The following is a 27,386-nucleotide window of genomic DNA, read 5'->3' as shown; positions in this document are numbered from 1 at the left end:
CTCATATATCATAAATAAATTATGTAATTTTTGTATGTTCTATGAGCTACTATAAATTACTTTAACAAAATAGGATATATTTACGTCGCTAACATAATCAGCTATTTCATAATTCTTAAGCAATCACCATTAAAATGCACTTCAATAAATGCGTTTTAATGTTCACGAAAGTTCATTTGCGTATTTGGTAATTGTATCACCTTAAATTTGATATACTTTCAGATTTTTTAAATAGGATATATTTAAAATAAATATATAATATGTTATATACTTTGCTTCAAAAATAACAATAGTTGTGCAGTTCAAATAATATGATAACTATCATATTATATCCGAATACGCTAAATATGTCAATATATCGTAACGAAGAAATCATTTATTTTGAACTCCATACATACATAGCACCATACATAGTGGAAATATACAGTTGGCGCTTTAAACGCAGTTTCATACAAAAACATAATATACAAACCACACAATAATAATAACAATAATATAACACACGTTTACCTATAATAATACGGTCCTAAATGTTTCGGCGAAAACCGAAAACGAGAAATGTACACACTTGACAAGAAATTCGCGGTCGTATTCGACGGCGAGAAAATAACTGCATGTACTCGACCTACGGGAGTATTCGCGTTAGGCCGACATCGAAAAACCCGTCGAATGCGCAAAGATAATACATTTTATATGGTTTTTGTGTGGGAAAATACCGGTGATTCAATTTTACAAATATACGTTCATATACATCGGTCGGGTACAGCGTCTTTGCAGTACTGAACTATATAACTGTGCGAAATTGCAGTTGCTCGATAACGGCGACGAATATGCGGTTTCCACAATTTGGAACAGTACAAATATCGTCGTATTGCGAATGATGAATGCAAATCGTTTTAGTTGATACGTATGATACCCACTGGTACCTCACAGGACCTACAAAAAGCGGATGAAATTTACATGCCAGCCGACCTCCATAAACATTTTTAATTCTATCGATTTAAACAATATCGCATAATAGTATATTAATTTTCAACGTATTAAAAAATTTACTGTTATAAATAGCTGCGATAAAAAAGTACTATAAAAATGATTTTTATTCATACGTCCGCCGTTATATCGCTGTTTTTTATATAACATATTTTTCGTTTAATAAAATCCTAAAATCCAGGGAAAATGTAATTTTATATTTTTTGTATAGTGATTATACTGTCCTCATTATTTCAAATATTGTAAGAAAAAAATGAACGCTTAATAAGTAATATATTAAGTTGATTTTTTTTTTGTAATTTTTTTCATTTGATAATAATTTTTTCCAATATATATAAAACGTTCAATAGGGAAATATAAAAATATGGAAAACGGATTTTATCAGTAATATATTTATAAATATATTTTTTTTTACTGCCCTTACACAACGATCCGTCAATATAATGTTATTAGCTATAAACTACGGAGTTGAAAAATAAAATAATATAAAATAATTTTTGCCATTAAAAATTAAATTATTTATTTAAAAATCATATTAAGATTATGCGTTCTACAATTCCTAATGAATTTAAATCGTTACTATGTTACACGTATCATAATAAAATTCACTATATTTTAAATCAATTTAAATCGTGAAAAATAAAATAAACTGCAAACATTAACGGTTCCAAATTTAATTCAGTATATTTTAATTTTAGATAACGTCCAATTATATTTCATTTACAATGATAAGTTTTATCTATAGTCAGTTAAAAAAATTTAAAAGTTTCATACAAATACATTAAAAACTAACTTATATATATAATACAGAGCAATTTACGGCTCGCATTTAATTAATTTAATTATTTTTCGAGAAAATTCAAAATACATTAGTGTTTAGATAATTTCAGCAATTAATTATTTTAATATAAAAATGTTTTAATTATGTCAAAAGCATATTTATTTAAAACATTTTCGCACTCAAGATGTAAGACTTCAAAAAAATGTTGTCGACTTGCATTAATCATATCAAGTTCAAGTCTTATATTCAAGGTAATTCTAACTAGATATTAATAATTAGAAATAAAATGTCTTATAAGCGTTCTAAAACTAAACAATATATGTAGGAATGCATAATATCTTAATATCTAATTAGTGAAACCTAAAATGATTGAAATTTAATTTTTCTTGAAAATTAATTTTAAAAAATAGTTCTCCGACTAGCCATAAATTAAAATATTTAGATAATATGTCTAGAACTAAATAATAAATAAATATGCGCACACTCATCTGAAAAATATTCCATAAATAGTTTTCGAAAATATATAATGTTGCATTTTAAAAGTTAAACGGTTTGTTTTTGATAATTTTATTATATTATACAGTTATTACGAAAAAACTTTATTATTCCCTTCCCTCGCTAACGTCTACATACACCCACACACCCGATAACATTAAGTCGTATAGTGTTGTTTCTTTAATGTGGGCGGCGAAATAATACAATTTCGAAACACACACAGAATTAAAAATCGCTGTGGGTTGTTTGAATACGATGGAGAATGAATCGATTTTTTTTTTTTTTTGGCACTACTCCGCAGAGAAAATAGGCGCCTGGGGTTCACCGTGCTACCGAAAATCTATATTTTCACTTTATACACACACGCTATAAATATAATATATAAATTAAACCATCAACGGGGCGGCGTGTGTAGATATGCGTACTACGGCCGAAGAGGAATTGTCTCTATTTGCTGTGCCACCAAAACTAAATTATACGAGTCAAAATAATTTATCTCCCACGATGGCACTTCTGTTGTGCGTTTTTATGGCGCGGTGCATTATCGTTAAAAACAAAGGAACTCTATATCGCGCGGTTAGGTTTATTCGTTTCGATTTTTATTTTTTTTTCGTTTTACCATACCTTACCGCTACTATTTACTCGTAGTTCGAAAATAAAACACACATATCCTTTACTATACATTAGGTGGTAATTATTACGAAAATAGGTTTAAAAAAAAAAATGTGTTCAAAACTTTCACACGTTGAAATTGAAGATTTATCTTCGAATAAAGAAAAAAAAATTTTAGGTACGTACGAATATAATATATCGACAGACGCATTTTCAGTGCCCATACTCGAGATGCTCGAGATGAAACGTAGAGTAAAGGTACTTCCTTAGAATTCCGTTGCCGATAAATTATCGTGAGACGGCGGCGGTGTGCCCCACGGTGTTCGGAATTTTCTTTAGTGCACGCTGTACACATTATATACGTACGGACACGTAGTGGAGAGGGGTGGTAATGGAGTTTCCATAGTTCCCACCACTTTAAAAAAAAAAATCTGAACGTCCCGGGATATATAGCTTTGGGTACCTTTGAAATATTATGAATTCCACATAGCCATAACTTTTGACCAGAAAAATATAATATTTTACTCTTATGATATGCGGACAATATCAAAATCTAATGAGGGATTTAGATCTGTATGATGTAAAAGGAAAAAAAATCTCGACGTAATCGCAGTAGGTATACCTGTGAATCAAAAACGATGTCAATCGCCGAGCTTTGTATTACAAAGGCGTTTTAGTAAATTCGATTAAACGAGTTTGTTTTCAATATAACAGTTAAAATATTTTATGAATTTACTGGTGTATCATTTTAATGAGGCTTTACATTAACTCCACAATCGTTGCAAACAAACGTTTCCAATATCGTACTCGTCGAACACTGTAATAATCTATACTGTTCGATTATAGGCACATATGAATGCGTCTTACGTGTTACGTGTATATACTTAATGATTAAAACATTTATAAAATAACTATCAACTGTGTGACATAAAATCACAGTCTCGTGTAATTATATTATGTATTTGACTATTATTACTTGAATATATTATTATAGTAAAACTATAAAACACTCATAGATCTTATACATTGCAGATTTAATTCTTTTGGTAGAATTCGAAAATGTAAATAGAGTAACGTATAACAATGATAGTCATCACAATTTAAAATTTCTAGTTACAGTTTCTAATAACTTTACAAAATATTTTATTTACTTACTAATTATTGGATTATATTACATAGTAGATCTGTATTTGTTTGGATTTGTAAATATTGTTCATACTAGTTAACGTCAAATAATATAGCAAGTGATTGACATACCTTTGATTAATCGATTTTCTGAAAAAAATAAAAATACAAAACATTAGATTTTTTTATAAAATAAGTAACTTTTACTTTAGATATTGTTATTTAGATAATAATACAGTAAGTTGGGTTATAATATCGAACGTCGCTATCTCGAATTTTTCTTTATCTCAAACTACATTGAAATCTCCTTGAAACCACCATTACACTTAATAGCGTCTTGCTCTCGATAACTCGAAATAAAATTGATCATTTTTTGTTATCTCAAATACACAAATAATATTTTTATTACGGTAAGAGCAAAAAATTAAGCAGTATATCCAGTATAGTGATTATGATTTCATACGTTTGTAGTAAATATTTGTAATCGTTCGTATACAATTTAGTGAAATGGAAAATAAATAAGTGTAAATAAAATGCCTGTACAATTAATTTTTAAATTCTCACAAAAACACAAAAGTAATATTAAACAAATTTTAATGTCAGATTATTAAAAAAAAAAAATGTTCTTATAGTAGTTTATTGATTTATGTGTATTATTCGTATTTTAAGTATTCAAATTATACATTTTAAGCATTCAAATTATTCACCAATTGTTTCAATTTGTCAATTTTTTTAAGAATTATAATAAAAAAAACTCGATACCTCGATGTTTTTGGTGCTTTGAACTTTTTCCCACTGCCCTTGATCGCCCAAAATTATGTAAAAAAGAAAAAAATTATAAGACTAGATAGGTATATTTATATAATATTGTTTCATTAACAGATAAGTTTACGTCTGATAAAATCTCATTGCAACACAACGTCACGCGTATATAGAATACCTACTGTTATTATATTTGAATAAAATGATACTTCAATGCGAGCTACGCAACGAGATAACATCTATAATATATATATAGTGTATCATATCGTCGTATTGTATTTGTACGAGACCAAATAGAGCAGAACTTCTATCATTAATCACAGTACCCTTATATTATATAATATAGTTTACCCAGAGATTCTCGTAGCGCGCCACGTGAAGTGACAGAAGTGTACTTAAACTTTGAAATTTCTGCGATCCAAGTACACTGTTAAAGTTACATTTCACTTTTACCATATGAACGTGTTCAATCTCGTCCTCGCGCGAAATAAAATTGTGTTTGTGTGTAAACTTCACGTTCGATGATAAATAACAATAGTAAATCCGATCAAAGTTTTAACTCACAACAATAATATTTCACGACACTATAAAATCGCACACACAATCATTCCCGGAATCGCGGGTAGTTCGATGGACTCGTCGAAATAAAAATCGTTCGAATTCAAAACTTTCCAGTGTCGCCCCGTAAACTTATTGATGTTCGACTCGAATACGATCTCATGATGATAAACTTGCCCGAGGTTATGTGAGGGGGTAGGGGTTGATATTTATTAGATATTGTTGTGATATTAAAAATAGTGAGCTTAAATATCACGTGACAAAATATTATTTAATTCCGTTCGCGTAATACTTATAGTGTTGATAATGTAATTATAAATAGTAGGTATAATATTATTAAATATTTTATGTTTACGTTTGTCTATTCGCTTTTGAAATCCAAAGAGTTTCATGCGATAAATCATTTGCCGAACAGTGGACTATCTATCAATCGCTCTTAAATTATATATTTATTACAGTTAAACGTATTACGCATATCTACTTTAGACGACATAAAAAATGCATACCTCTACGGGCTACACGTATATATAAATATGTGTGTGTGTGTGTGTGTGTGTGTGTGTGTATTTTTTTTATTATAAAATGTAAAACAATTATATTATTACGCCCGTCGATTTCGATTAAACGCATGAATATTTATACATATATATAATATTTTATGGGTAATGGAAAAAACGAAAAAACCTGGCGGAGTTGCATAAAAAAACGATTGGAGGAAATTCAATTATTGCCGTCGTCGTCGCAAATTTTATTATTAATTTTCTCTCCGTTATTACCACACCTTTCTCATATACAAATATAATTAACATCGGTAGGTATGCACCTATATATATGTATCTCAAAGGTCAGTCACCGTCGTCGGGTTCGTTATGACGGTCAGGAAACAATAATAATATAATATTTGTGACTTTACGCGTCAATCATACTAAACAGCTGCTCCCTGCGAACGCATACCAATACTAATTAAAATCATATTGTACTCGATGTGATTTTTCATTTCAGACTCACTTAAAAGACACGTCGTTTCGCAATGGTGATCGATCGAATGTTATTACATTTCATGTCAGTTTTTAGGACATGACGTATATAATGTATGCTTTGATCGTGTCATAATAGTGTTGTATGGTTAAATTAATAATTATTTTAAATAAAATAATTAGCAGCAGTAGTGTATGCCTTATGAAAGTATAACGTTTTCAAATTTCAAGTATTATTTTTTTTTCTTTTTATACACTAAATTCAAAAGGTGTATATTATTCTAAATTATATTGTAGATTGTTTTGTGCGGTATAATCGCTCAAGCACAAAAATTAATAAATATAGATTAAAATATTAAAAAATAATTATCGGAGTCTACTATAAAAACTAAAAAAAAAAATTAATTTATAATATAAACGTTGCGTCAAGTAATGAATTATTCGACCAAAAAGAAAAGTTTGAACACAATAATGAGCTCTTTAAAAACAAAAAAAAAAAACAATTTAATACATATTATATTTTATTTAATATAAACTATTTTTACGTTAGTATAAATTTCATCTACTCAAAATGTAAGAAAAATTATCCCAATGATTTATATGACACTATGTTTATATTTCAAGTATGCTGAAATTGTAATAATTGTTTTGTTCCATATAACTCGGAAGAGTTGTAAACTATATTAAAAAAAAAAAATAACCTTAATCGTTATTAACAGTTGGACGCTGTATACCCGTAATATAAATGAAAACTTTTTTAATATTCTCACAGAAATAAATCATCAGATAGAACTTTAACAGACATAAAAAAGTGTATTCGATTACCGCTTTGGGGAATTAAAATGTCAAACCTCAGTTTTTATACTAGGCAATCGTTTTCCTGCTAACAAAATTTGTTATTAATTTTGGTATTTATCTATCCATGTAAAATATATAATGTATACAAAAAAATTATAATAATAATTTATATTATAATAAAAAATCAGCAAAATTCAACGTTTCCAAAATTAAAATATACAAAACTTATATTCAAACTGTGACAGTTATTTATATGTTATAATTTATAGGTAACAGGTAACATTGTGTTTGGTGACTCACTGATAGTTAATTTATTGCTTTTTTATAAATCGATTATTTTTATAATATTATACATAAAATATATTTTCGATATTATATTAAATATGAAATACTTGGGATTCCTTTATTTAAACTTTCAGACAACATTTAAACTTTAAACTAATGGAAAATAATAATGATTATAATATTTTGTACAATTTTTTAAACTAAGTATTCTGGAAAATTATTCAAACGATAAATACTTATTTTAAAAATTAATAAGGTTTTTTTAAATATTTTCTTGTATTATTTTAATTCATAATAAAATAACATTTGAATGACAGTTAAAAATTATCTACAAAAATTAAATTTTGAACTAGTCGTTAATTATTCATAACTAATTAACCACCTATTGTGTAATGGATCGACATTTACATTTTTATCTATCTAAATGTTCAGAGAAATATTTTGTTTCTAAATCTAAAATTTAATATGTTTATTGTCATTTAAAAATGTACTAAAAAAATTTTAATATAACAATAAGAAATAGTAAAAATAAATATTTGTATTAATGATTTTTAATGAGTTTAAATTACAAAATAAAGTATTTTATTAGTTTTTAATTCTTGTTAAAACAATTAATGTTTTATGTTAAAATAATAATCATATATTAATATGTATTCGGGATGTCATACAAGTAAAATACAATATTTAAGACAAAACAATGTTTTAGTCATAATGTAATCAAATTCCTAAGAATTTATGAAATCACTAAGGGTTAGTACTCATTACAGTAAACTACTAATCAAAACGAAAATAAATTATTTTACGAACCCAATCAAACATCACAAGAATAAAAAATTTATATTTATAAACAGTTTATTCATTTTTCAGTGACCTGTAAAGTTTCAAAACGTTCACAGAGTTCAGCAAAAAAACTATATATATGTAAAGGTAATCACAACAAAATCCTTCGAATCAATACAATATACATGACAATTCTAATAAATTGATCTTATGATTAATATAATTTCATATATTTTGCACTTTAGCTGAGTAATATCAATATTAATTAAGTCTTTTGATATTTAAATAACTTATTTTTAAAATTTACAATTTTTTTATCAATACCATAAATTTATTTATTAGTTATTTAAAAGTGTTGTTAATGGGAGCATTAATTTTTTATCACGTTGCATTATTTAATATATATTTTTAATTTAAAATTATTTCTGCGTATTTTATTTATTTTTGAACAGACAGCGTGCTTAATATATACATAATATATATTTAAAATTAAATCTCTGTTTTAAAGAAATATTTAAATGCATTAAGCTCCATCCAAATTTAAAGCCAATGTAAATAATTGTTTTTATTTTATATAATATCCGAATAAGCTCAAACATTAATATTTAAAAATTAAAAAAAATCAAATATTTATTGAGTTTCTAACATTATAAAATACCTAAAATTAAAATTAAATAATTTTAACTTACTGTAAGATTTATTAGAAATTTACTTGGAAAAAGTTATAATTAACGTTGTAATCAACCGAAAAAAATAGTTTAATGTATCCAATTTTATACTTATTTCAAAAGTACTAAAACTTACTCAAAGAATAAACGTTTATAAGATATATTTCTAGGTAAAATATCCGGGATTCATTCAGAGAAATATTTTAGATGATACAAATTAACTTGTCAACTATTTTAGTAGGTACTCGTATTTAAAACACAGGAAAGACTATCAAATGTTGAATTATATTTTATAGAAACAGTTACTTACAATTATATAACGAATAATGGAATTATTCCCAACGCTGATACATAAAATTATTAGAGTATTTATCGTTTAAACATATTTTAAGTCACAAAAACTACAAAGAATGTTATTACTTCACATTTATGTTCAACAACCTTAGAAAAATACTGTTATGTATTAACTATACTCATTTATTATATAAGTATGTGTAATTCAATGAGTTAGCTTCACTAACACTTCCAGGTAACCCAACCAGACGCTTCAAGAAAAAATGGTGCCGTGATTTGATAACTTAAGTTAAAACTTATAAATGTAAGAGGTGTCACAAATGTGTGATTCTCTCCTCGTGTGCTTATTCCTGTTAATTGTCTGTAAATTTATTGTTATTACTTATTGTACTATGTATAGATCGCAATTCTTCAAATAAAGTCAAATATATTTAAAAAAAAAAAAAAATATGTGTAATTTCCAAAGCCAAAAAATGTTTTATATTTTTCAATTATTTAACTATCTATTATAATTTAATTATTTTTCTATTTGTGAATATCAATATACAAATAAATAAAAATAGAGTATTGAATTCTGATTTAAATTAAATATGTACTACTACTTCACACAAGAGTGAAAAACACATATTTAAATAATAATATATCATATAGTCTTTCTTAATAGTGTTTAAGATTGTTAAAATAGGTCTTCATAGATAAACAATAGTTCTTAATACCACGGATACTACAGCATATGCATAATATATTTTATCTAACCATGGCAGGTACTCGAAAAGGGTGAACTTCTATCATTAATGAAACTATAATAATAATTATTATTATTATTTTCCATCCATCACAGTAAATTAGTCAAGGTATATTATGCATAATTCACTATAAATGTCATATGGTCCAGAAAATATCGTTTTAAATAGCACACAAAACATCAGTAAAATACTTGTAATCCTTTAAGTAATGTATTCGTTCTTATAATAATATGATGATGTATCTAAAATATGAACTCAAACAATTATCCACATATTTTGTATTTTCCCATTGTAATACAAACGATAAACTGCAGTTTTCCATAGATATACTTTTCAAAATGTTAAACGCTCGCGTTATAATAGTAATAATAGTACCGTAATATAATAATACCGTAACCGTTTTTAGATTGTATTGTTTAGAAAACTGAAAAACATGTATTTATTAGCTACACAATGTAGAATTTAATATTAATAATATAATGCATATTGTTTAGCATTATATATTTATATAACTATTGATTAACAATATTAGCTATATAGTAATATAATCAATGGTATTTAATAGAATGGTCCCAAGTATTTCCGTAATTTATTTTACGCTGTTCGTAGTTGTCCCAATCGGAACACATTATTTCAAAACCCCTTTGTTCTAACTCAATGCGCATTATCTGATTTTAACATAATCTACGGTAGTTAAGTCCAGAGTTGCTTGCTTGCTCTCTCCACTCATAAAGAGAAGTGATCGGTTTTTATCAATAGATAAGGCGATTTCAAAAGTGAACGAAAAATAGAAAGGGCCATAGAATTAATAGGTGTTGGTCGTTTGAATATAGGTGTGAGGTGATGACTTGAATCGGCATATCGTATGGTAATTACAAATGTATATAATACAATAGTAACATGTGTACATTACGTACTGTTTATACACATTTTCCTAAATTAATGCGAATATCGATTAAAAAATGATTCACAGACTCACGGTGTTTGAGTACACACAAATAGTGTTGGAATGACTAATATATTTAATTTCAGTTATAAAAGACTCATTTATCTTTTAAACAAATTGATTATATAAATATTAAACATAAAGTAGGTACCTATGTGTTTGTACATACTAATGATTGAATTTAACGAAATTCCGATTGAAACGAAATTATCATAACTTGAGTTCTTTCATCTCTTTATAAATACATTTTTCAATTAATTTTATATACTGAGATATGTTGAATTAATTTCAAATGTAATTCCAATTCGTTTGTATACAAAGGTTATTACTTATTATTAACGTTAGATATACACGTATAGTGTTTAATTTCGTTCGTTATAATATATTATGTTGAAGTTTTAAATAAATTATAAATTATCTCGATGTTATACAATTATGTTCACAATGCTGTAGTTCACAAAAATACTTCGATCATAAATATCAAATAAAATAAATGTATGATAACGTTAAAACAGTAATGGTGTAATTATTATTAGACTATACAATTAATTACTCGTACAACAACCCGTTAAAAAATGATCGACCTAAATCATATTTTTTTGGTAAAATATTCAACAAAATTGTTATTATCATCGTTTTTTAAATAATAAAAAATATCAGTGGCCATGCCACGACATTTCTGAGTATTTAAACGAACCAGGATAAATTTAGGGATTTTTTTAAAAGAAAATACGGTAAGAATATTTTACTATTTGACTCATAATATTGTCTTTTTGTCTAAAACAGATGATAAATTTGTAACGATAATATAAACGTATAATCCCAAACATGGTGAATCACGTTTAGATTAAACTTGAATTATAGACAGTCTCGAAATAAATAATAAAAACAATATCAATCGTTTAAAAAGTGTCACGGAAACAAATCTATTTTAAATTAAACATTCAATGGAAAAAATATATATACTTTGCATTCTTCGCATTATCAAAGAGCACCTACATACCTATAAACAGTATAGGCACTGGAAAATTAAATTTAAAGTAAAATAATATTTTAATGAAAATTTTCGAAATTATTAAAAATAGAAAAACAATGACAAAAAGTAAAGAATATAACTCTATTCATAATGTATAATTTCCTTTAATATGTATTAGTCAAAAATAAATAAGATTAGGTACTTCTAAATATTGCATTTTTAAGTACAGTATACCTAACCTACAATATTAATTATTATTATTTTTATTTTTTTTTAATACATTCATTTTATCATAAGCTATTCTGTAAATCTGATCTTTAAAATTTAACATTACACTAAACTATTAGAGTATTAAAATATAGACAATATAGTTACATTAAATTAAAACTATAATCATCTGTCTACCTATATATTATATTATTATAATTTGAATAATATGAATATGAATATTTTAAATTATAATCTTATAATATATAAAAAATAAGTAAGTTAATTAAGTTAAAATATATGTATAGAATATTTTCATTTTAGACAACCATTTATTTGATCAGAAGAAGTTAAATTAGAGATCAGAAGATTTTAATGATAATTTAGTCACTACATACTACAGTTTTTAATAATTTTTTTTCCATACTTTTATTTGATCGTACTCTGACATCGTTTAAAATAATGCGTTTAACTACTCTATGAATTTAAAGTGTTGGTTTTAATAGAGAAAATAATTTCAAAAACCTAACCTAACCTAGGACATAATATACGCAAAGTGGGTTAATGTAAAAACAAAATGAAAGAAGTGTTAAAAACACAAAAATATTTGAAGAAAAGAGTGGATTTATACACGCATTTGTAGAAACATCAATAAAAACATTGTCAAGTATATTTTTCTCTAATTCAATTTTTTTTCACACTTCTATTTTAATATATTAATTTATTATATTATAATATTTTATGGTCCAAATTTGGAAAATAGTCGAATATTCGCGAACAATGAGTGTTTTGGCTTAGAATACACATTAAATGACTATTGCTCGTATATTATGTGCAGGTAATAAAACCAAATGTAAAATAAGTATACATTATATACTATGCGAATGTTTCAAAATAAAAAATTATAAGAATTTTTTTAAATTATAAAAAACAAAGGGTTTTTAATTGTTTTTCTTACAGTATCGACTTATTAATATTAATTATTATATAAAATTATGCATTGTGTCACATTTTATAATATTTTCAACGTACATAAACTTATGTAGCTAATCTTCACAAAATATTGAAAAAAAATGATGTCGCCAGTCATAGACGGGTAAATACAGGTATCGGCAGACATGAAGATGTATCAACAAGTAAAAGAATAGTTTTTTTTGTTTATAAGCTTGTGACCAATATCAGCAAATGTTGACAAGTGCTAATAATAACATACTGCCATCGATATAGTCACTTGATTTTGAAAATATCGGCAACGGGTACCTTTATCGAGTATATATTATGCTAATGGTGAAATTCGTTTACAAGGTATCGTGTAAGTTTGTGATACATATAACCCAGTTATGATATGCATATATACATAGTTATTATACCATAATAGTATGTACATAATATACGTACTCGCCGGATATCCGTCTATATAGTTTACATTTTGACGTCTGTTTATATAGTTGCAATAGATCATATAATTAAAATGTTCCGAATTCGTCATCAGTTTAAACATGATATGGTAAAATATTAATATTGATAATCATTGTTTTATGACGTCTTGTATATTATATTACACTGTTAACACTTAATTTAACTTACTTTTCATATACTTTCTATAAATATTATAAGTTGTTTTACATATATTATTTATTTATGATATATTACGTTATACTTATACATATAATTTAAAATGAGTATAAATATAAAACCATCAAGAATAACAGATACATAATATGTCTTTTTGGGGTTTCGAGGAAAGAGTTCCTACTATAAATTTTAACTATAAAATAATCACACACAAAAATAAAAAAATCCATGAATCGACGGAACTCCGGTAATCGATTTAACTTACAATAATAGATCCTTTGTACCACTATTTCAAGTGTGTGTTGGAGAGGGAATAGATTATCTGAATGATGATTCTATAATCTTTTGTACTGGAAAATATGAAATTATGACAACTTTGTTATCGGAAATAATGGTTCGTGTCATTACGGATCGTGTCGTTAGGTATAAATAGATAATATTATCATGGACATGAGAGATGAAAAATACTAGCAATTGTTGTATTTAGACAATAATTAAACGAAAGTGACGTAACACAATATAAATGTACTAAGCTAACATATTATTATTTTATGAAAATAATATAATTTTCAATAGTTCTGAAAATAATATTTAGAACTATAATAATATTATCTAATTTTTCAAAAGTTACACGAATAATAAATCGATAAAAACAGTTTTATTTTGACCAAACAAAATGTCCACGATATTAATAAAGAATTAACCGACAATGTACATTATACAGTGTAAACACGGTACTTGCAATCGAGGTAAATACGCAATATAAATTTGTTCAAATGAATGGTATGGATTATTATAAACCTGTAATTGTGTTGAATTGTATGCACACGTAAATGCGTAATACACTAATGCGATTATTTGCATAGCATAAATATTTAAATTCAACGCAACGACGAAAAGTCATAGTCGGTTCACAATGTAAATATTATAGTAACGGTAATAGCATCATCTTTGAAAATTGGTTGATTACAAAAATTAAAAATTTAATCACTTAATAGCTATGTGTATATAATATTTGATCCAAACCGTAGAAGTTGAAGTCTGTTATTGACTTAACCGGAAGTATTGAAACGACAATTAATGGAAATTTAATGTGAATTTTACGATAACTTCAGAGAGTGTATACATTATTATATTATATATATATATAAGTAGAGTTTACGATTTTCAATTCCATACCGTAATGGATTTATTAAACGTGCAGTATTCAATCATATAAATAGTTTACGCGAGAAAAATCGTCTTGACTTTAAACGATTTAAAAATAAAATGGAACGTAATCGAGGGAGTACTATTAAACAGGAACTAAGTGGCCTTTTCTACGATTCGCGCGAAAAAAATGGAAGAAAATATAATATGCAAAATAAGCATTGTATATATATCGCGTGCAATCCACTTTCCGGGCATCGTGGGATTGCGATCTATCTAAAAATCACCACTAAAGCTAATGTATCATTAATTTGGACGATAGACCTAACAATTACCCAAGTACAGCACATATTATTTGAGCGAGAAACTAACCTATTATTTGAGTAAATTTATAAATTATTGAATAATATTGTTAGAAAAAAAAGGCATGTATCATGTATGTAAGTGTAAAATTGTGAGTATATAACTATGTAACCGAACTGTAAGTTATGAGGGAAGTAATACGCCAATACGACAACATTCATAATATGTACTTTATATTATTATATAGTTTAGGCCGATAGGTGACAGTCATTTTAAAGTGCTCAATACCAATATATCATATATATCATTAAACCATAAACCATTTATCATCCACAGTCTAATATTTATGAAGTTATTAATGTTTTAAAAGAAATTCGAACAGAAACCTTACTAAAAATCAATCATATCAAAGAAAAAAATCAATATATTATGTAAATAAATTGTTATTATTTATACTAAATAAAAACAATAATACACATTAAAACCGCAGGAAGAATAATATCAAACCGGAAATAAATAACAACCGTTTATATTAAATAAAAGAGATACAAAACTGATCAATACATTTAGCTGAAAGAACGCGTATTAATCCACACGAATTTTCCCAAACCACCATAGTTTTATATTATATTGATAAGATCGACCAAATGATGTGTATTAGAAATATTTTGGAGTGCATTCATCTAAATGAAAATCACCATACGCCACCATATATTTCGTTAAAAAGTAATAATTTAATATATGGAAGTAAAACCCACGTGTCCTTAATATAACAATTGAACAGCACTCGTGCCGAAAAAAAAAAAAAAAAGAAAAACTACCCTAAAAAAAATATAAACCACTATGTGATTATAACGAGAGCACTGAATAAAATGGCGTTGGGAATAATCAATTCACGGGCGAACAAGATTCGCTTGGAGGCGAATTATTGTTGCCGAGCCCGTCGAACACGACTGTGACACTATAGTAACAGCGATTCTCCGACGACAATACACCATAATTTCGGTACACATCGTGCGTGTATTAATATACACAGTACACGTAATATCGTAAGGCGTATACTTTGCGACAGCAGTTGTAGTTGTAAAGTGTTTGTAGAAAGTTTTGTGTCGGAATCGGCTCGCGGCTCCGGCGGCGTAGCGACGGCGGGTGGTGGTGGTGGGCGTAGGACCGTTAATACGACCTCCGCGGAGACCGACGACTCACAGGTTTTCTTTCAAAAGGTTCAAAATGTCGTTATTATATGTATCTACATACAAGCACACGTTGCGGCTGTAGATTTTCAGAAACAAGTGCTTACACCGCGCAGGAATAAATGCGCGCGACGTACGCAACTGGGCGTTTTGTATACGACTTCGGCTTACAGAAACTGTACACAATTATACTTCCTCGGAGAAGTGCTCTCGCGGAGGTTGTTTTTAAAGTTTCCTGTGACATTCGCCCGCTGACGGTAAATTATAATATATTCTATCATCATCTTCACCAAATAAACTATACATACGATTATATAGTATGAGATGGCCTTGCATTTGAGCGGCACGCAACTAGGCGAAGATTCAGGACGACTCTTATCCACGGACCAGTTAGTGGAAATGGGGAGGGGGGGCGAGGAAAGAGTCGAAATGCCTTGATGTCTTGGGCTACGCTGCGGACTCGTATACAATATCGTTAAAGATAAAAACCATGTCTACACACAATAGAGTGAAGTAGATCCGATACCTTTAGATCAGTGGTTCCCAGCTCTTCTATTCTATACGCCCCCTTTATAGATTTTCAAAATTCTTGTGCCCTCTCCTATAAATTGAAAAAATTGATCATCTTTTTTTGTGTACTTTAAAAATAAACTAAACAGTATTCGGAATTATTACTTTTTATTGATAATAATAATTATAAAATATAAATAATAGTGACTAATAAAATGTAACAATTAATTAAAGTGAAATATTATAGTAATAAATTAGTATAAAAAGTATAAAATAATGAATAGTAAATAAAAACATACATAATGAAATTAATAAATTATGTTAATTTTGACAACACTTTTTTTGGACAGTTTCATAATAACTGCATGCGCCTCCCCCGCAATGTGTATACGCCCCCCAGTTTGGGAACCAGTGCTTTAGGTTTTCGTGTACCCTCACCCACCTTGATAATTATTTATCACGATCGGACGCCCGGATGCGAATATCGTGTACACCTATCAAACAAAGTAAACCAAACGACGATGGTGGTTTTTGAAAAAATTCCACAAATGGCGACGAACAGTCGACGGCATACTCGAAAACGGTAGGCATAATATACCTATTTATATGTATAATGCACATATAGCTAAACCGGCCGTCTTCCTCTGTATAAAAGGTACTCCCGAAACGATGTGAATCGCGTTTAACCCTACTCCGTGGCAACGGTAGGTCGGGAATTATGGATACGGTTTAAGTAAGTATATATTAGTATACTGTACGCAATCGGTTTCGCGGAAACGTTGTCGGTCGCACTCCCCTGCCTATTTCGAACGTGCATTACTTGTACGCGCAAGTCTGTTTGTGCGTACAGATAAACGTGCGGTCGAAGATGATTTCCATTGGAAATCGAAGTCCCGATGTCCCGCCAGGATTTTAAGTGGTATTACGGGTTAGACGCGACGCTCCCTCTCCGCTCGTGGACTAGCCGAAATCCAATTATACAAACGTGCTTCGTGACGAATTTCCGTCCGCGGAGCGACCACCCGCGAACTCTGCCTCCGCCATCGCCGGCACCTCGACGGCGTTATTATTCTGTTATTGCAGCTTAAATACGTACCTGGACCCTGCAGTGTTGCGGCCCATTCCGAGGCAAATCGTTTGTACTATATATCCGACACACCCACCAACGAAATAATAACAAACGCCGTCGCCGAAACTGTCGCCGAGACCGCTATCGTGTGGCAACCGTCTCAATCAATGGCGTCGAACTTCTAAAAATGTACTCAGGCCAAATGAAAATACAACGGCCCCAAGCCACCTCAGCGGCCACAAGCCTACTCCGTCCTCCTACGTACTCCCCTCCCCAAAATTCGAGCACTGGTTAACTCCTTATCCGGAATCTCCCTAAATGTTTGCTTAACACAGTATTTTAAATTATACCTTATCATATTTCATGGTATGCATATTATTCTTCCGTATTTATTGTATACCTATTTAAACATCAATGATGACGATATATATGACGATCGTCATATACTCATTTGTTCAACGTACCTAATGGCTAATTTGATTCATTATTTTAATATTCCATTGTTTTAATATACCATTGCTGTAACTATTAGCATTTAACTGAGGTAGAGAAGTCTCTGAATTACAAACTAGGTACCTAAATAAATAAGTTTCAATATACATCTCTTATTTTCATCAAGTAACCAAGTATAGTTTATTATGTTGATCAAAATATTGCAAAGACTCTCTGATCGCCGGCCCCCTTTTAAAAATGTGGTCAAACCGTGGCCTGACCTAAACATAGGACTCGGTGCCACTGGTCTCAATATGGGTGGCACAAACGAGCAATACCGACTGCAATGTTTCTATGATATAATAATGTCCGCGGGCATCGCCAACTGCAGTCCGTCCGTCGGTCGCGCAAATAATAAATCTGGGGCGTGAAAAATCGATATCCCCCCCCACACACACACACTCACACACACACTCACCACGAAGTGCCACTCCGCGTCGCGACGGCTATTTGTGGGTATCGGACGTCTGCATAAATAATTCGCCGGAGGTTTTAAGCCCTTAGCAATTAATTCCCGGCTAAAATTATGTACGGATTCGGTTAATCCCTTTCGGTAGCCGCTCGAAATCACGTCTCTTTGAGCACCCTCGCCGTCCCCACCACGGGACGTACGTCCTCCGTCGTTAAGCCCTATTGCACCGCCGCCGTTGTTTTAAATTATTATAAACGCGCTGGTCCGTGGCACGTCAATTTACATTAACCGTCGCTGGCGCCAAAATTCGGCGTACAACAATGATAGTACCCTACACCTTTATAATATAATATATATATTGGTACTATATTATAGTTCGGCGATCAAAATGCATCGAAACACTGCAGTGGATGACCACATAAAACGCTTTATTTCACGATGGCCGCCATAAGTGACGGTTTCGAGGTAAATACCGTAATACAAACATGATAAAATACGTGTATGTATATTTTATATATATATATATTGACGTAACAATAATATTATATTAATACTGAGTATGGTTAGGCTTTTCTGGTGTCTCGCTGTGAAAATATTGTTCTCGTTAAAATACTACAGCAAGTACATTATATAGTATTAGGTATTATACGAGGAAACGCCACTCGCGAGGACCGTATCCGGTGACCCGGAAAATGACTACTCGACACACTCGCTATACTGTGCATAGTGTGCAAACTGTAGTCGGTTGGATTAGGTTAGGTTAGGTTAGGTTAAAACTCCACTGGCTAGACTCATGGTTACACGTTAAGCTGTTTTCGGATGAGAAAAATTCCGTATCTCAACCACAAAATTTACTATTCTGTAACTCGGTGAATTAACTACACGTACACGAGAGCGTAAAATATATAGACACGTGACAGCGTTTTTCTCGCCTGAATGCGTTCCGCGGAGTTCGAATTAAACGATATCTTCGAATGTGTCTTATCAGTATAACAATTATATTATATTGTCATACGTTTCGCAGTATACAGACTTAGTACAACATTTTTGTTGCTGTACGTGAAATGATCCGGACACGATAAAAAGACGTATTTAGCATCCAGTTATAAAATAATTGTAAAAAATACTTTCAAAATTGTACTCCAATGCAGGTACAAATACATCTAATGAGAAAATATTAAAATACTTTTTATGATTGTAAAAGTTAGTAGGAAAGTTAATTCTGTAATTAGTAATTATTTATTTAACGTTATTATGTCACATTTATAATTATTATTAAAAACTTTTACTTCCAACTTAATTTTAATTTTTTTTTTCTAATTGCTATATTATTATGTTAAAGTTAATATTTTATGCTTGTATATTTTATTTCCAAATTTTTATTCCTATAAATAAGTAAAAATAAGTATATTTTTTTCATTATTTAATTTTAAATAACTTATAAGTATGAATTAAACAATACACGATTGTTGCTGTACTATAAAATAAACACAAGCTTAAATAATAACTAAAATATTTGAAATGTAATATTTAATTTTTATTAATTTTGAAAATTATTTGATTTTCAAATACATGGAAGACAGTAAATATTTTGAAAACGATTAATTTGAAAAGTATTTAAAAACTACTCTAAAATAATATGTTACAAAATTATTTGAATACATTCACTCAAATATATGACAAGACTGTCTTCGATAACTATTTTTGTGATCGAATCTAAATAACGTCCCCCTTCATATCTGAAATATTAATATTATCATAGGTTATAATATTTTGTAGGTATATCATGATTTTTGTTTTTATTTTAACAGTACAATTTGTTTACATATTTATTGACACAATTCGTGTGTTTTTTCGTAATCTCATGAGGGATGTTTTTATAATGTATACAAAATTGTAACCTAACCAAGCAAACAAATTAATAATATTTCCATCGTGGTCAAGTAGAACGAAAATATAGTAAATTCAGTAGATTTAATTAATTTTTTGTAGACGCGTTGTTTACCTGGCGGATAGTGAGTGAGAAATATGTCAGGTATGTGTACCACTTAACCCTGGTATATACCACTTAACCCCGGTATATACTGAAATTTAGCACCTATTGACCAAGTATATCGATATAGTTGACTAGGGATCGATTCAAAATCAATCATTGTCTATTGATAAAAGATCACGATGCGAATGTCACTTGATGCAAAGTAAAATTCATGTGGATTATTTATGACACGTACCAAGTGTCCTGTATAGCCTCGGAGAACAGTAAATCTTAATGTCGTATATAAGATATGTCTTTAATGGTCGTGGTTCCATTACTGCAGATAACTGCACAAACTAAACCATATACAAATGCGTTAAATTGCTTTGTGTCGAATCGTTTGTGGTTTTCACGCTATATGCGTACGACTGCGATAACGTTCGATAAAAACCCAAGCAACACCGTGATATCAGAAACATTAATGACTTGCGTTCGTCATCATACGATAATACTAAAAAAATAATATATTGTCTGTAAATAGCCTCAATAATGAGTGAATACAAAACAATTGGACGAATTCAATTATCGACTAAACAGGTTACCGCAATTATTATATTAAATCATTATTTTGATATTATACGACGAGCTAACGCACGATTTTCGCGAGAATTAACGGAATTATAGTAATAATATATTGTTATTATATCGTTGTTTCGGACGTAAAATAATTATATTTAATGTTATAAGTACGATAGTCGACGAACAATGTATTGTTTTGACTTCATATTCATTAACAAAAGTACAAAATATTATTTTTCGATTAAAATATTTTAGGGACTTTTACGGTTTTAAGTATATTGTATATGTACTTTGAGTATTTAACTGGCTCCATACTTGATCTATAACTATTAATATTAAGTTATGTGTGCAATAATAATATGTGCTTAGAAGATCCGGCGCCCGCGGACCACTAAATCGGATAATCCAATAATTGAGCTTTACCTGTATTACATGATTTTCGATACGATTTACACGCATGGCTAGCTCAGAGTGATACAATAATTATATTATTATAATAATATTAACATCATCGTTATACGAACCAATGTAATAATGAATCTATCAATAATTTTATGACATAATTATAAGGAGACGGAGATATAACAAGAAATGTACAGATGCCGTAGGAAATTAAGAGTTTGCATTATAATATAATATATTAACAACAAATATTTTTCCTCGGTAATATTGCTATATGCGTTGTAAGTTTGGTATAATGATATTAGGTATATAACAAAAACTTTGAATCGTACCATTAAAATTAAAAAAAAAAAAATGAAGACGTTTAAGTAAACTTAATGTGGGAACAAATAATAATTTCCATCACGAGCGAAGCGAACTATTCTTTTGAGGTAGGTGCGTAACATAATAAATGTAAATTCTTATATCTTCTCCTCTCTACATAAAACAATGCATTCATTACGCTATCACGCCATTTTCATCGCTCAAGTATTTTGTTTATTCATATCACATGTCCAAAAGATCAAAACGTTTGGCATTTTTGATATTACTATATCGTATATATTTTTTTCGAATGGCCCATCTGACTTACAAAATTAGAAATGAAATGAAGAAAAAAATGTCATGCCAAAAATCATATTTTCTCAAGAAATCCAATCGATATCAGATCAAAATAACTGTCACAAAAATTCTAAAAATATATATAAGAGATTACAGTGTTTTATGTGCATTTTAATTGTAATAAAATATGTAAACGTTAACGTAATGTAACACATTTATCGCTTAAGATCTGAATTCAAAATATCGTATTAACTGTTTGACGGAACATAAAGTAACAACTAAGTGTTACAATAAAGTAAGACATATTTTTAAAGTTCATATTTCAATGAACACAATATATGTCTGGTTATGGTTTTTGTTAAATCAAAAATATGTGCTAAACATTTTTCTTCACTATTCAAATATTATGGCACATCTAGAAAATAACAAATAGGAAAATTTATTGGTTTTATTTATTGTTTTGGTAAATTTTATAGTTTTAAAACAAATATTTCTAGAGTTTCGGATGAAAGAAATAAAATACAATTTTCACATCAACACGCAATCAAAAACCAACAAATTCAAATTTAAATAATTGTTATACTGCGTTGAAGATTTACATAATTGAATGCACACAGTTCAGTACTTATTACACGACATAAAAACTTATACAAAATAATATACGGTCCGATGATGACCAACATTTATAATATTCGGTTTTTTTTTGTCAACCGTAGACAGTAGTTTTGACCTAAATACATAATAAACTGTAATTAATTTAATTATTTGGTTATTAGGATATTATTCTAAAGCATGGTTCAATAAAAAATGATATTTTAAAATAATCGTAAGGGTCAGCGTATTAAGTATACATATATTTTATGTGCTTTATTACGGATATTATATAACTAATGGCCTCTTCGCTCAATATAAAACAAAATAATATTGCTAATAGGTATGAAACCAACATATACAATTATTTATGTGACACGGCCAAAGTCCAAAAAATATCGTTTAAAAAATTATATATAAAATAATTTCAAAACAAATAGATGTGGCTATCCGAAAAAAACAATAATACAACTTTATATTATAAACGGCCGTATAACAAATGGCTCGGGTCCAATAATATAATAATATTATATAAAAATAAATCGAGCGGCAAACAGCCAATATCAGAAATAATAGTACCTACTTGAATATAAAACAGATATAAGTGCACATATTATATAGGTGTATCAACATAAACTGAACAACGTACAGACGACTCTGCAATTTAATTGCACGTGTAGCCATGATATTGCGGTGTACAAAATAAATCGCGTGAGCGCGTGCCCTACCAGAAAAAACAAAAATAACGGAATACACAAAATATTTTCAGACGTATGTCATATAGTTAATTACATAATAATATGGTATCTAATCATGACATTTGACCCCACTCCGGTTAAAATGGATCGTTTAAAATACGCTTTCTCGCCACGTGATTTTTTTCCATTTTTATCCGGTTAAATGCGAACGTACAAAAAGTACATTATCAGAATAACAATTATTATTTATTGAAATCGATATAACTTAATGGAATTTTATACAACGATATTGTAAATAATTCTTTGTACATACGGTGGTGCCATTATTTTACAACAAAATACTTTTTGTGTGCGTATGTTGTGTTATGTGTGCAAATACTTTTCCGACCCATTTAAAACTAACTTAAGTTATAAATTAGGAAAAATAAATCCAATAGCTCTTTGGACCAATGATGTTCATAGAAGACGTTACATTCGTATGTAATTTCTCCGTCTTATTGGCGAATAAAATAACAAATCTACGTTCATTGACTACACACAATTTTACGTAAATTCTCATCAATATAAATATTGTATAAAATATAAAATGACATTTGATAAAAAGTCTAAATTGCTACGATATAATGATGAATATATTATTTAATAATATATTACACACGTGCGGGGTGAATTATATTTCGCATCTATTTACTAAAAATGTTATTTACACCTAGACATGTGTTTTTAGAAATGAAACAATTTTTTTTATTCGTCATAAATTAATATTTGGAAGAATTCTGGAATATCAAATAAAATGTACTGACTTCTTTTTTAAGTTCGTTAATTTTGCTAATAAGATAATATAATGTTATTATTTTTAGCCCTAGAGATTCAATTTGATTAAACATTGAATAAATTTTAATTGTTTTTCTAAATAAGGCATCTTTATTATATTATTCATTTGCCGTTATTTGATACTACTAATTTCTTTCATACTGATCCATTAGCTCAGTGGTGGCCAAACTTTTGTTATCTCGGGTCATAAAAAAAAAAATTTAACCACGGGTCTTTTTTTACGTAAATTTAAATTTTTTTTTTCGTAAATATAAAATATTATAGTTCTTTCGTGGGCCAGATATTAAATTATGGCGGGCCGTAATTTGGCCACCACTACATTAGCTAATGGCTTATGAATCTTTAGTCACGTACAGTTTTGGTAATCGATTTTTGATTTTCAAACATTTTTATTCATTTTTTATTTCATTATTGCTAAAAGTTTTTAAGTATCTACCTACTTTTAAGATCCTATTATACATATACTTGTATTATATGTTTATCAACATTTTTATTTCTTTTAATTTATTCTGTGTCTTTAAAGCTATAGTCGAATAATTATTATCTGATCTTGCATAAAAACAATCTTATACCTATTTTATACGACTCTAACATGTTTTAATTTTTATTCCTTAATTTAGCTTTCTAATTAGATTTATTTTCGTCGTGAAGTTTAGATAAACTTTCCTAACAATAACTTAATTCAATTTTATTTTTAAAATCTATTCTATACAACGGGTTATTACCCAAGATGCTATTATCACTAATTATAACTATGATATATTTTGAAGAAAACTTGTTTTTGATATAAGTATCTAAGTAATTTTAAAATATTCACATTTTTCTAAATTTTCTGCTTCTATACAGCTTTTAAATAAATTACTTTAAAATTATTAAAACTTCTTTGAACTGAACTTTTTATAGATAGATTATTTCTATTATTATTATCTACCTAAGCAAATTTTTTTATTTTCATTTATTTATAGAATCAAGTTAATGTTATACAAGTTATAAAATTAGTAATTTTATATGTAAATGTCCCATTATAAATCACGAGTTTAATTTAAACGAGCCTAATAACCGTAATATTTTCTTATTATTTTTATTCTAACTATGAGTTAAGATTTTTAGCCTTGCTATAGTTATAATAAGTAGGTATAATCAATTTATTAAAAAAAAAAAAAAATGAATATTAAAATATACATATGTGTATATGCTTTTTACTCTAGCAAAGTTTGACAAAGACATACATAAATATGTTTTTTTCTATCAGATAAAGGAAAACTTGAAAATAATTCATTGAATTATAAACAGTATACACTTAAATAATATCTTGAAATACAATAAACCAATAAATAATAATTTTAAAATACTTACATTAATTGTAAAAATGAAACTAAAAAAAAAAAAATGTCAGCTAACAGTTGTGTGGTAGTATGAAAAATTAACAAATATATATGTAAGCAGCCATAACAATAGAAATATTTAAAATGATATAATTTAAACTTTTATAGTAGCTCATATCACAAAGCGGTTTGCCAAATATGAAAAAAATTAAAATATAAATATTTGGTGTCAATTTTAAGAAAAAAGTCCATTTAGTATTTTTTTTTTCAAGTCATTGTGTTGAAAGAAAATGGTTTCAATTTCACAAAATGGTAAATCATTTTATCGTATTTCAATTAAAATAAAACTCGTTGATAAATTTAGCACATAGCTACTTTATGCCTACTAATAATCTTCTACAGCATGATTAACTTGAGAGACACATCTATTAACATTAGGCATATTAATGAATTTCGTAAATATGAATTCAAAGAAAACAAAATAATGTATCCAATTAACTACGCAAAATCACCCGAGCCGCAAATAGAAACAACAAACACAATATTTTTTTTTTTAAATAATTTATATAAATTAATCTAGATATAAAAACGACCATGGTAAAAAAATATACCTATTCGATAAAACATAAGTATAATGTATATGGTAATTACAGCTAATAGCCACTGTAGTTAAAGCTTATAATATGAGGTCAAATAAGAAAAAAACTCATACTTGTACAACGATTGTTAGATAATATCATTATGTTATGATAACAGTATAAGTATAAATATGATTGTTTTAATCGTCTCGGAAACGGTAATTATCCAATATGAATGGTACAAATGCGTTATGTACGCAGCTTATATATATATATTATATATAAGTACATTACTACATATGTATATGGAAAAAAAATATGATTTACGTAATATTATAATATCATATATTATCGACGTACATACAATTACATTTAGATTTCTGTTTTCTGTATACGTATTGTGATGGTTTTCGCGCAAAATTTAAACATAACACGAAATAATATTAACACGTGTAATGATATGCGCTCATATCATATAAATGTAACAATTTCAGAAAGAGTTAAATAATAAATTAGTAACGGCCGAGTTCCCGCACGCGGATAACGTTAAACCTCATTAAAATCTTTTATCGGTGATCAAGGGGACGGTTTATATTACGAGGTCACACAGAAAAGCCATACGTGTCTGTGACAATAAAGCGCAGGGCGTGTGACTTTTCTCGTATGCCGACAAAGACAAGGGATGGCCCAATGAGGATCTCTGCAACCAAGGATAAAGCCAGATCTTTGAAAACGCGGAGGTTTTTGATAGGGCCGCCTACGTCTCTGGTTGACTTGACCAAATCGTCTCTCTCGCCAATGCATGTGCACTCGTGTTTTCACGGACATCTCCAGAGTCCGTTTCCGTCATGCGACAATTAAGCCCGTTATTATTATACATAAATAATTCAGTGTTGTTTTTTATTTGGATATATACGTCTAGTGATCTAATTCTACCTGTATCACCTCATTACGTCATCATAGCACATACATTTATACAATATACACATAATCGGATGTTCCAGTAAACCAGGTAAGGTGCAGGTTGATAAAATATATGTAATAACGTAAAGAATTGATAAATGATTAAATCACATACATATAGCACATATTTAAAATAAG

General features: G+C 28.5%; 1 protein-coding gene across 4 annotated transcripts in view; it reads right to left on the bottom strand.

Annotated features, from left to right (window-relative positions):
- The window catches only part of LOC113549843 (leucine-rich repeat-containing protein 24-like), a 291,653-nt gene that overhangs the window by 207,866 nt on the left and 56,401 nt on the right, over positions 1-27,386 (bottom strand). For 3 of the 4 annotated variants that reach the window (XM_026951329.2, XM_026951320.2, XM_026951337.2), the window contains one exon: positions 4,136-4,153. The gene's annotated coding sequence lies outside the window, so the exon portion shown is untranslated. The other variant, XM_026951345.2, reaches the window with a different exon arrangement.

This window comes from Rhopalosiphum maidis, chromosome 4 (genome assembly GCF_003676215.2).
Source record: "Rhopalosiphum maidis isolate BTI-1 chromosome 4, ASM367621v3, whole genome shotgun sequence".
NCBI lineage: Eukaryota > Metazoa > Arthropoda > Insecta > Hemiptera > Aphididae > Rhopalosiphum > Rhopalosiphum maidis.
The sequence above is the reverse complement of the archived record's forward strand: the minus strand, read 5'-3'. Positions and strand labels throughout refer to the sequence as shown.